Genomic DNA, 12,596 nt, shown 5'->3' with positions numbered 1-12,596 from the left:
TAGCTGATTTGTAAAATATACCGGTATATTGATCAATCTTTCGATTGTTATTTCTTAATTTTTTATATTCAAAAATTAAGATAAAGTAATTGTAAAAGTCTGAACTAGTAAAATATAGCACACAATAATTCATTACGACTTTTAGTTGTAATTTAATAGTTTACTTAGAGCATCCGCATCAGTCTCGCCAAAGCCTCGTCCAAGTTTTAAATAGCCAGGATTTTACCATTTTTCAGTGGCAATGGCCTAGTCAAACGTGAAAAGTTTGACATAAAGGTTACAGTAAATCTTGGGTCCTCGCCAGACTTGAAGAGGCACTGTACTGAGTCTATTGTATAATTTATATTATTTTTCGTGTACCGGTTTCTCTTCTTTCCCTCGGTTTACCGTTTTCCCCCAAAATCACTACTTTTCTCTGCAGCTTCTCCCAAACGAAGCTCTCCCCACATTCGGCCTTCTTCTCTTCGTCCAGCTCACTCGAATCAAATCCACCGGTTGCCTTCTCCAGCAGACGCCGTCGTCTCCGAGCTGTCGACGGTAAGTTTCTCTTCCTCTCTCTTCCTCGCTCTTCTCTCCCTCTTCTCCGATTTACTGATCATTTTTTCCTGCCCTATTTTGGCCAGCCATTATCGAATCACTTGACCGAACATCAGCAAAATACCCCACGATTGGAAGGCATCGGTTCGCTCCACCATTCACGCCGGCGGTTCGAAGACCCACGAATCCGACGCTACCGTCGCCCCTGTTTGGGTAATCATCATATTTTTTTTTGTTTTTGTTTTTCTGTTTTGAAGATGAAATCGTATACGGTAGTCCACATTGCTTGTATTTTTTCCTGCGTTTGGGCGAGAAATTGGTGGCATGGTGTAATCTGGAAGTGCTTGGTGTCTTCTGAGATGTGTTTGACGTTGCTTGATCATGTTGTTTGGGGTTTTTGCTTGATAATGTTGAAGATGTTCTGTTGTTTGGCTCTTTTATTTTTCTTCAATGTGTTGGGAAATTTGAAAGTCTGTAGTTGTTGGCAAGAACTCGTGCTGGTAGACCGGATATGATATCTTTGCTTATTCTGCATAATGAAAACAAATGATGAACAAAAAGATGACATACCTAAAAAGAAAGAAAATAACATAATCTGCAGATCAGTTTTTGTTTTCGTAGGAACTAAAAAGGGAATTAAACTTTTTTTTTTCTGTTTTTTAAATCAAAGTTTAAGATTCAGCAATAACCGAATTGATATGAGGAAGGTTTGTTTGATGATGATATGGGGAAGGTTTGTTTGATGATGGCATTAAGCTCTCTCTGTTTCAAGCCTATGCATTTTTTTTTTTTGGATCCAGTGGTGTACGTAGGAGTATACTGCAAATTGGGTCACCAATTGGGTCATGATTTTGAGGAGTATCATGAAGTGGCTGTCAAGATGCTTATAACAGCCTTTCACCTTCTCAATCAGAGAGCAGCCTTTCTACATAATAGGTCTACTTAGTTTGTGAACTGTTTTGTGAACTGGATACTATCTTTTGTACTATTTGTGAAGTGGATATTATCTTGAGGTATTTTTATGGAATGTTGAGGTAATTTGTGGACTGTGTTGTTCAATATTGTGTTGGCAATGTGATAATGTATATAATTGTAAATCTGGACTGCTTTGCTTCAAGAAATGTATTTGCCGTGTATTTTTATTTGCTTGAAGTGTATTTGTATATATAATTGATAAAATATATAATGCTTTGCTTAGGAAGTGTATTTGTAAAAAAAAAAAAAAATTAATATTATTAAAATATATATTATATTATTATTTTACCTTTAAGATGGCTAGTCCAATGTGGACTCATCTAGCTAAAACTTGATACTATAGCCAAAATATGAAATTCTAGCTAAACTTTAGACTTGGCAATGGCTAGGCCATTGCCCATGCTCTTATAGACTATATAAAAGTCAAATTTTTTATTGAATATTTTTCTTTTCTATTTCTCTTATATTATATTTATTTATTTTAAAAATTCAAATATTTTATTCTATATTTTTATTTTTTATTTCTCTTAAATTATATTTATTTATTTTAAATTGTTGTAGGATGCTCTCATCTTGTTAAATTTAATATCTTATAATCACATAGTTTATTTTAAATAAAAAAATTTTGTCAAATAATACACTCACGACGGACAATCACGTACGGACTGTGACAGTGAAAAATTAAAAAAAAAGTCTAGTTATAAGCATACTTATGTACTAATATATGTATTAATTTATTGTAATTGATAAAAAATAAATTTTATTAAAAACAGTACTAATTTAATTTTTAAATATGAAAAAATTAGTATTAGTATATAAATTAATACGTAACTTTATTTGTATGTAGTAAAATTTAAAATCAAATCAGAATGTAGTTTTTGAATTTGGTGGGTCCTCTATCATTTATCATCATATGCCACAATGCTTTCTTTTTCAGCTTTTGTTTTTATTTTTTAACTGTGTCTTACTTTTTTTGGATTGGTGGTTGTAAGTGTTTGCTTTTTCTTTCATTATAAAGCCAGTCATATTTCCGACTTCTGCCACGCTCTATCATTCACTCGACCGACAGGGACACAATGCAGATTACATTTAGGGCTTGAGCAGATTACATTTGGATAGCGTTGTAGATAAATAATTTAATATTTCTGTTTAACTTGTCAAAATGGATATTGGATTACATGCTTATCAGAAAAAGTCCGATTTTCCTCTCATTTTTCTGCTTTGTTTGTTTGTTTTTTTTTTTTTTTTTTTTAAATTTAAATTTTAGATGACGTGGCAGTACACGTCAGCCGCCACATCAGCCGATGTCGCACCGGTTCCGCAAATCCGGTTGCATATAGAAGATTTTCGTATAGAAATGAGACACGTGTTTCTTATATGCTTGCAAAACAGCTGATCATTTGTCCATATTATTTTAAGAAGATTTTCCCAACCCGCAAATTTAGAGGAAAACCCTTTTTTGTTTAAAATAAAAACTTCAAATAAGTCCAATGAGCAATACCGGATGGAATTACAAGTGGCAATTAAAACTAAAATAAGAAAGAATATTATTTTAGCTAATTTCATCTAAAGTTCATAAATTCCAATGTTAAAACTTTCTACAAGGAAGTAACATTTGTCAAATTACAAACATAGACACCCACGTACGGATTGTGATAGTGAACAGTCCAATTAAAATGCAATTAGCTTGATAGGTCTTTATACATATCATTTCTGATCTCTTTTTATTTTTTTTCCAAGAAATATCAGATCTGTCCTGCATTGTTTTAGCTTTAGATTTAGAGAAAAACCTTTTCCTATTTAATACAAAAGTTTCTAGTAAGTCCGGACGAGCAATATTGGATGGAATTGCAAGGGACAATTACAATAAGAAAGAATATTATTTTAGCTAATTAGTAATTTCAGCTCAAGTTCATAAGTTCCGATGTTAAAACTTGTGCACAAGATGACACTTACGTACGGATTGTGACAGTGAAATGTCTAATCAAAACACAATAACTTTGGTGGGTTCTTATAAATATCATTTCTGATATGTGATGCTTTGTTTTAACTTTTTTGTCTTTTTCTGCCTCATTATGATTCATGTCAGTCATATTTTCGACTTTGCCGCACTATTATTTTTGCCGCTCTATTATTAATGCGGCTGATACGAGTCTGACTGATAGTGACGCTGTGCAGACTAATACTTAAAAAATAAAAAAATTATACTAAATAAGCAATTTGGGTGTTATCGACACTTTCTTATTAATAAAAACTGTATACTCATTTTAATCTACAAATTACGCCGATAGAAAAACTCATAAAAAATAAACTTTTGAAAAAAAGCAGCCAAGAAGGTCAAAGAATCCATATTGGTTTATATATATATATATATATGTAAACTCATATTCATATAATATGAGTTTAAATTTATCTATATTAAATTATACATCTTTAAATATTTATATAGTTATAAATAATACATTTATATGTTTAAAAATCTATTATTTATTTTCTAAAATATATTTTATTTATTCTTTTTCTCTCATCCCACTCTCTTTCTATATATTTTACCTTTACATATTTTATTATATATTTTACTCATTCACTCCTTAAAAAATATTTTATTTAAATATTTTACATATTTGAAGATCAAACCCTATTAAAAGAAAGTAAAAAAAATAATAAAATAATAATATTTTATTATTATTTTGTTTCAAATTTGCATAAGTTAATGTGAAAATTTTACTGATATGATAAATTAAATATTCAAAAAATATGATTTTACATATGCATATATATAAACCAATGTAGATGCTCTTACTCTGTCATTCATTCGTATTATTATTTCTCGTAAAATAATATATTTGTTAAAGATTTACGATACGGTATCATTTGTCTAGTTTTAGTGGGAAAACGGTTAGAATTCCTCAAGTCCCGATATTTCAACTCGTGTTATCATTCTAAAATCACTTAAATATATATTTTTAAATTTTAAATCATCATCTATTTATTTAATTGTTATCTAATTATTATAATTTTTTAAAATTTTAAAATAAAATAAAATTAGAATTTATATTCTAATGATATTTTAATTTTATAATATTTATATTTATTTTTTTATCATTTTTTTAAATTTTAATAAAATATCTTAATAGAACTATTTTATTATTATTTGTAAACTATTTTATTATTATTTTTAATTTTTTCCTATATTTTACAAAAAAAAATACTTCAGAGCCCGATAATAGATCTCGAGTATTTGTATAATGGGTTTTTTTTTTTATTTAGTGATTAAATAAATATTTTTATTGATATTATAAATTTTTTTAAAAATATTTAAGATTAGTTTAAAAATATTTAAAAAATAATAAATTATTTTATCGGAATCAAATTGGTACGAATAGGTAGGGGTGTTGTTTTGCAACTATGTATGTTTTTTTAGTCATTTTTAATATTCCAAACTTTTGGCACATGCGCTTAACCCAACCTAACTCTATTTCTGCATATGTAGGTCCTACGTACAAAATTTCTTAGTCATTTTTCCAAATTCTAAATGTGCGATGTAGGTCCTATCAACAAAATTTCATATTGGTCGTGATCTGTGTAAAAATGAAAACACTTTTTTGGTGAATCTCATGGCATATTTATTTTTATCATTTACTCACATTATGTCGCCCTACTTTTTTTGATTGGGTTGGCAAGTCTTTTTTTCTCGGATATTCTCGATCCAACCTTTTATGTTCACAAGAAACGTGACAATTTATTCATATTAATTTAAGAAGATTTTTCCAACCCGCGGATTTAGAAAAAAAAACATTTTCCTATTTAAAACAAAAACTTCTAATAAGTCCGGATGCGTAAAATTGTTCTGTAACGTAGCAACGCCATTCGTCAAATAACACGCATGGACCCTCACGTACGGATTGTGACAGTGAAAAGTCTAATCAAAACACAATAAATTTGGTGGGTCCTATAAATATCATTTCTGATCCGTGATGCCTTGTTTTAACTTTTTTGTCTTTTCTTCCTCCATTATGATTCATGTCAGTCATATTTTTGACTTTGCCGCTCTATTATTAATGCGACTGATACGACTGATAGTGACGCTGTGCAGACTAGGATACTTAAAAAATAAATAAAAATTATACTAAATAAGCAATTTTTGTGTTATCCACACTTTCTTATAAATAAAAACTTATTTTAATCTACAAATTACGCCAATAGAAAAACTCATAAAAAATGAACTTTTGAAAAAAAGCAGCCAAGAAGGTTATCCCTCATTCATTCGTATTATTATTTCTAGTAAAATAATATATTTGTTAAAGATTGAGATTCTGTTTGGTCAATGAGAATTTTTAGATGAAAATTTTAAATTTTAAGATTAAATATTAAAATATTATATTTTAATATTATTATTATATTAAAATTTAAAAAAGTTAAGAAAAAGTTAAATTATTTATTATATTTTATATAAAAATTTAAAAAAATTATAATAATGAAATGAGAATTTTATGTTTGAGATAAAAATTTATTGGGGGCAAGGACAATACGGTATCATTTGTCTAGTTGTAGTCGGAAAACGGTTAGAATTCCTCAAGTCCCGATATTTCAACTCGTGTTATCATTCTAAAATCACTTAAATATATATTTTTAAATTTTAACTCATCATCTATTTATTTAATTATTATTTAATTATTATAATTTTTTAAATTTATTTTTTTAAAAATTTTAAAATTAAATAAAAATAAAAATTATATTCTAATAATATTTTAATTTTATAATATTTATATTTATTTTTTTATCATTTTTTAAAATTTAATCAAATATCTTAATAGAACTATTTTATTATTATTTTTAATTTTTTCCTATGTTTTACAAAAAAATTACTTCAGAGCCCGATAATAGATCTCGGGTATTTGTCTAATGGGTTTTTTTATTTTTATTTAGTGATTAAATAAATATTTTTATTGATATTATAAATTTTTTAAAAATATATTTAAAAAATAATAAATTATTTTATCTGAATCAAATTGGTGCCAATCGGTGGCTCTACAGCTACTCAACTCTATGAAGCGATACAATAGACAGTACAATCATTTATCATCTGTCATGACTCATGATACAGCTTTTTCAACTTTTGCTTTTCCTTTTCCCTGCATGTACAGCTACTCAACTCTATGAAGTGATATAATAGACAGTACAATCATTTATCATCTGTCATGACTCGTGATACGTCTTTTTCAGCTTTTGCTTTTTCCTTTCCTTATTCCTGCAGGATCACATCATTAGGTCAGTCGTCTTCTATTTTAATATAAGATTATAAAAAAAATTATAAATTTAATATTCTCTTTACAATTTATAATATCTATGCATATCAGTCTTACTCTTTTTTTTTTTTAAATGACAGTATTTTTAAAACTTAAAAAATAAAAGATGTTTACTTTTTATAAAATTGAATTTATTTTTAAATTATATAATTATGTTAATTGATTAAATTTAATATTTTTTACATTATGCAATATTAATGTAGTAAATTAATAATAAAGAAAGTATAAATTAATAATGTAGTTTTTATATCAAATGACAAGAATAAGTGTCATCAAACCCACCAAATAAGTCATAAGTTTTACATATGAAATCTTGTAAGTAGGATTTATATCTACACACACGATATATCTTCATAATTCATTGTAGAGTTTGGAAGAAGAGCTATAAGGAATTACAAAATTTAATACTATCATGAAAAATATAAGCGATACCAAAGGTAATATCTTACTTAAGATGACGTCTAATAAAACTCTTAAACAAAAGGTCAGTATAATACTCTCGCACATAAAGATCGAGATTTTGCCAAATCAAAATGAAGATGGACACCCTCGTACGGATTGTCACAGTGGAAAGTCAAATAAAAATGCAATTAGTTTGATCGGGTCCTTATAAATTTCATTTCTCATTTGCCCTGCTTTGTTCTAACTTTTTCTGGTCTCTGTCTTTTTCTTCCTTTATTGTTATTATTATTGATAGTAAGTATTTTACTCTTTTCTCTATTATGATGAGTCAATCATATTTTTGACTTTGCAGCTATATAATTAATTCGACTGACGGTGACGCTGTAAAAAGTTAAGGCGAGTAAGAACTAACACATCTTTCTCTTTTATTTAATTAAATTTTTGAACCTCACGAAGATACAGACAAAGACACCTACCACCTTTAAATATTGGACCATACGATTAAATTGTTGCCTCTCACTCTCTACACACACACATATCTAAAGGGTTCCCTAAGTACGGACGGAGCTTCAACCCTCTTTTATTTTCTATCCACTAGTTTCTAAGCTCAACATTGAATAAATATATTTCATCTCAAAAGAATTTTTCAATCTCGTGACAAAAGAAAAACATGAGCAAGAAGTTCCAGTTTAACCAACACTAACAAAAAAGAAATTAAAAAAAAATTATATGATGTTTTCTCTTAATTAAAAAGATCTGAACATCTTTTTTTTTTTCATCAAATATATTTTGCAAGGGTCGCACTATTTTACACACATGCATGAAAAGAAAATATACATTTAAAAATCTAGAGAATTTTTCATAACCTAACGACAAATTTTTTATGTGGCTTTGTAATTAAGCATCTACTAAATTTGAACAAATAATATCATGTACAGTTGAAAATATGAGATATTTGTAGATGAGATTTAGTTTATCTAATTATCAATTAAAGATTTAGTTTCTAATATCAGAGAACTACAATTATTCTTCAATCGATGGAAGCCAACAGAAGGTTTCGAATGGACGGTCTCAAAGGAACGATGAAGGTCGACAAGGGCAGGGAGATAATGTTTTGAAGGGAATATTTTTTTCACACAAAGAGACAGAGGAGGGCGTTATGGTTGGGAGAAGGAGAGAGAGATCATGCACAGAACTCATAAAATTAAATTGTGATATGCTAGATGTAGGTATATATTTAATGTTACTTAAAGTCATACATTACAACTGTTTATTTGGTGGTGTAAAAGATCGCATGATACCCAACCAGCTGTAAATCTCTCTATGACAAAAATAAGTCCATCATGAGACTTACCAAAGTAGTCATAAAGCTTGCACATGGATCATGATCAATATAAAATCTTGAATATAGGTTTTAGATCGGCACATGATATATCTCTTCATAACTCATTGTAGAGTTTGTGTGGAAGATGAGAGTTTTCTGTTGTGGGCCGTGCAGAGTATTTATTTGGATGAATTGACCACTTATCTAATTTGGATAATCAAGAGTTGTTGACAAATAATTTAATATTTATATTCAATTTGCTAAAATGGGTTGCATATTAATTACGTATTAATTAATTTATTTATAGACTAGATCTGACGATTCATAACAACCCCTATGTTAGAGACCATCTAAGTCATGGATTCTTAAAAATTCTTCCTTGTAAAAAATCAGCAAAAAAGCACTATAAATATAAATATATCTTTATATATGAAAAATTATAAAAAATAAATTAGATACTACTTTTCTCACGTGTCTTTTTTTATGGATACGAATACATAGGGGTGCTGATTTGCAAATATGTTTGTCTTTTTAGTCATTTTTATTATTCCTAACTTTTGGCACTTGCAAAAATTTGGGAGAACATAATTTCTTTTCAATTAAGCTATGTTGGAGGCCAGATTTTTTTTCAACCCATTTTAATTTAAAACTGACAAAAGTCTATTAAACCCAAAAAAGACATGTATTTCTTTTATTTTCACAAGACACGTGACAATTTATTCACGTTAATTTAAGAAGATTTTTCCAATCCGCGGATTTAGAGAAAAACTTTTCCTATTTAAAACAAAAACTTCTAATAAGTCCGGATGCACAATATTGGATAGAATTGCAAGAGACAATTAAAATAAAAGATATATATATTATTTTAGCTAATTTCAGCTCAAGTTCATAAACTCCTATGTTAAAATTTGGACGGTGCTACTCCTACGTAAGGGAGACTACCGAAAGGCTTACTTAACAGGTACAATTTTTTTTATTTTTTAAACTTCAAATATTTTAAAAAAATTAAAAATCAAAAAATTATTAAATAATACTTACTTAACTATTAAATAAAAAATATAAAAATAAAAACCCACGTTGGCGGCCACCTTACGTGGAGAAGCAATTCCCTTAAAACTTTGTAGATGATGTAGTAACATTTGTCAAAGGAAAATACTAAGCTCACAGATGATTTCTACCGAATCATCTATGGATTTTTTTTTTAATTTTTAATTTTTATTTAGTGATTAAGTAAATAATTTTAAATAAATTTGTAATTTTTTTATTTTTAAAAAATATCTAAATAAATTTAAAAAATAATAAAATAAAAAATAAAAATTTATAGTGATCGATAAAGACTATCGTAAATGAGAAATGACAGATACAGAATATATTTCATAATAATTTATACAATATGTATTATAAAATAAAGATATTTTTATAAAGTGATGTTAATTTTATAAAGTTGTTTACAAAAATATTTCTCTTTTAAATGTTATTGCGTAAAATGTTATAAAATATAACGAGTGTTTATCCTTTTTCATGTGTAAAATTGTTCTGTGAATATCCTTTATCAATATCATTTCATTAAAGAAAAAAGTAACTTTCTCATTGCGCTAAAGTGTATATACTCATGTTTTTCAGTCATTATTGGCCCGAATATAAAGAGGAATTTGAAAATTTTAGCTAAACTGATCATGTTTTTCCGTCATTATTGGCCCCAATATAAAGAAGAATTTGAAAATTTTAGCTAAACTCAAAATTGCCAATAGGAATAAAAAGTTTAATTTGTTAACAGAAGCAACAATATATTCCACCGATCGACACCATCCGAGTGGCAAGTTTAACGTTGTGCATGCAGAATTAGCTTAGTGCTTAAGCATGAATATCTACTAATTATATTTAGAGCACTTAAGAGTTGAATTATGTGAAACGAATTGTACCATTATGATCGTATGATTATTTATCATTTTATGATATAATGTTTACTTTTGCATTTTTTGAAATGAATAGTTACACTCAATGTGACACTTAGTTTAGTCGCTTGTCAAATCACTTTATAGATTGTCCAAAATCAATCTTGACAAAATTATGGACACATTTGGTGAGAATGATGGGATACTAAGAGAAACTATGAGATGAAAATATGAAAGAATTGAAGAAAAATAAAGTATTGTGATCATGCCACCTGAGTTGAATCTAAAACTGAAAAGATATGTGTGCTAGATCTAGTTCCTACAAGATTACATTTTGGTCCTGATCCATGTGCAAGTTAAAATTAATACACTACTTTTGGTGGGTCTTGTGATGGACTTATTTTTCTCATTTAGTAACACATTTTTCCATCCAACTTTATTGATTGGCTGTAAGTACATGCTTTTTCCTCTAAGATTCCTGCTTCACCTCTTTTTCTGGACATCATTATTATCATCTTGGATTTATTGTTCTTCTGTCTATCTATTTTTTTTTATTTAAATCTGAAATTTTTCTTCTGTCTATCTTGTTTGATTGAATTTCATAATTTGTTCCACCAACAATTTTTAATACCAAAGTTTAACCCAATCCTTTATCCCCTTGGTTTTTTATTCATCATTTGATTTAATTAGACTATATTTTTTGTTGTCACAATGTTTTTCATCTGTGACGAATTGACCACCTACCTAATTTGGATAGCCAAAAGTTGTAGACAGATAATTAATATAGAAAATTTAATACACCATACTTTTATTTCACTTTCATCCTATTATGGAAGATATGTCATATTCATTACTATTAAATAATTCTTTATTAGATAATTTTTTCTAATTCGATAATGATAAATATATCACAAATTACATGATAGAATGAAAATATGAAATATAACATTACTCATTCAATATTTCTGTTCAACTTGTTAAAATGGGTTGCATACTAATGACATATTAATTATTTTATTTATAGACTATATCTGACACATTTAGAGTAACTGTATAGAGAAATGGTAGGGGTGTTGTTTTGCAAATATGTATATTTTTTTAGTCATGTTTAATATTCCCAATTTTTGTCACATGTACAAATTTTTGGCTTAACCAAACCTAACTCAAAACATTTTTTTTGGAAGAACATAATTTCTTTTCAATTAAGCTATGTTGGAGGCCGATTTTCTTCAATCCATTTTAATTTAAAAATGACAAAAGTCTATTAAACTAAAAAAGACATGTATTTCTTTTATTTTCACAAGACACGTGACAATTTATTCACATTAATTTAAGAAGATTTTTCCAATCCGCGGATTTAGAGAAAAACTTTTCCTATTTAAAACAAAATCTTCTAATAAGTCCGGGGGCACAATATTGGATGGAATTGCAAGGAATAATTAAAATAAAAAAAAAATATATATTATTTTATCTAATTTCAGCTCAAGTTCATAAATTCTTATGTTAAAATTGGACGGTGCTACTCCCATCGAAGGGAGGCTTATTTAACTGGGAATTTTTTTTTATTATTTTTTAAACTTTAAATATTTTAAAATAAAATTCAAAATCAAAAAATGATTAAAAAATATTTACTTAACTATTAAATAAAAAATATAAAAATAAAAACCCACGTCGTTGGCCACCTTACGTGGAGAAGCAATTCCCCTAAAACTTTGTAGAAGATATATTAACATTTGTCAAAGGAAAATACTAAGCTCACAGATATTTCTACCTAATCATTTATGGATTTTTTTTTTCAATTTTTAATTTTTATTTAGTGATTAAGTAAATAATTTTAAATAAAATTTTAAATTTTAAATTTTAAAAAAATATCTAAATAAATTTAAAAAATAGTAAGAGGAAAAATAGAAAATAGAAAATAAAAATTTATAGTGATCGGTAAAGACTATCTGTAAATGAGAAATGACGGATTTAGAATATATTTTATAATAATTTATACAATATATATTATAAAATAAATATTTTTATAAAGTGATGTTAATTTTATAAAATTGTTTACAAAAATATTTCTACTTTAAATATTATTGTGTAAAATGTTATAAAATATAACGAGTGTTTATCTCTTTTCATGTGTAAAATTGTTCTGTGAACGTC

This window comes from Carya illinoinensis, chromosome 8, assembly GCF_018687715.1.
Source record: "Carya illinoinensis cultivar Pawnee chromosome 8, C.illinoinensisPawnee_v1, whole genome shotgun sequence".
Lineage (NCBI taxonomy): Eukaryota > Viridiplantae > Streptophyta > Magnoliopsida > Fagales > Juglandaceae > Carya > Carya illinoinensis.
Note: the sequence above shows the minus strand (reverse complement) of the source record.